Consider the following 1,092-nt stretch of genomic DNA (forward strand, 5'->3'; position numbering starts at 1 on the left):
GAACGAAGGAGAGAGAAAAGGGTGGAAGAAAGGAGACTATATATGCATATAAAGGAATACATACATGTCTGTAGAGTTATATGTGTGTGTGTTTGTGTATACATATATATTATGTGTGTGTGTGTGTGTGTGTGTGTGTGTGTGTGTGTGTGTGTGTGTGTGTGTGTGTGTGTGTGTGTGTGTGTGTGTGTGTGTGTGTGTGTGTGTGTGTGTGCGGGGACGGGAGTGTTATATTTTTAAAGACGAACTGAAATGACTAAAACTAAATACCCATCACTTACTGTATGTTATAAGTAAACAAGACGCAATCATTATCTCAAAACAAGTTATGAGGAGAATGAAAAGTAATTCTAACAAAATATTATTTGAAATGTATGTATTGCACCTGATTCATTTTCATACATGGCGGTTAGTGTATATTGTGTGCACCGTTTCCTATTCTGTGTGTCTTTCCTTTGAAGTTCACATAATCGAGGTTTTATACTTCTCCGATCTTACACTCATGTATATACGCTAGTTGCTGATATGGACAAATATGTGTACCCGAGTGTGTTTGCATCTTCATTGACACATTTCATTTGCTGGTCACCATAAAGATAATCCACAAGTTATATATATTACTCTTCTTTCGATATGATAATGTTAAAAATGTTGATGAAAAAAATCGATTTAACCTAAATTCACATTTTCCCCAAATCAAGGTTTAAGTAATTAAAGCCAGACTTAATAGACTTAGAAACGCTCTTTGTCTTTCATTTTTCTTACAATAATCACTGTTTTCATTTAGTCTGAACACACATCTTACAGTTTATATTTGTTTGATTTTCACAGAGTCAGACTTCCAGTTACTCTTTCCGTATTTAGAACTTTAATCGAGATTTTCTTAGATTCATTTCCTCTGAATTGACATACCTAAAGTTAAAAAAGGAAAATCTCGGAATATCTTCGTTCTCTCAGATGATTAGGAAATAACAAGTTAGTTCTGGATTTATCATGAGATTCGCGGAATGTTTGATAACAATGATTTACAAACAGTAGGATATATAAAAGTTGACGGAAGAGAATTCCTTGGTTGTCAGCTTTCGGCGTGGG

This window comes from Penaeus vannamei, chromosome 30, assembly GCF_042767895.1.
Source record: "Penaeus vannamei isolate JL-2024 chromosome 30, ASM4276789v1, whole genome shotgun sequence".
NCBI classification, from domain to species: Eukaryota; Metazoa; Arthropoda; class Malacostraca; order Decapoda; family Penaeidae; genus Penaeus; species Penaeus vannamei.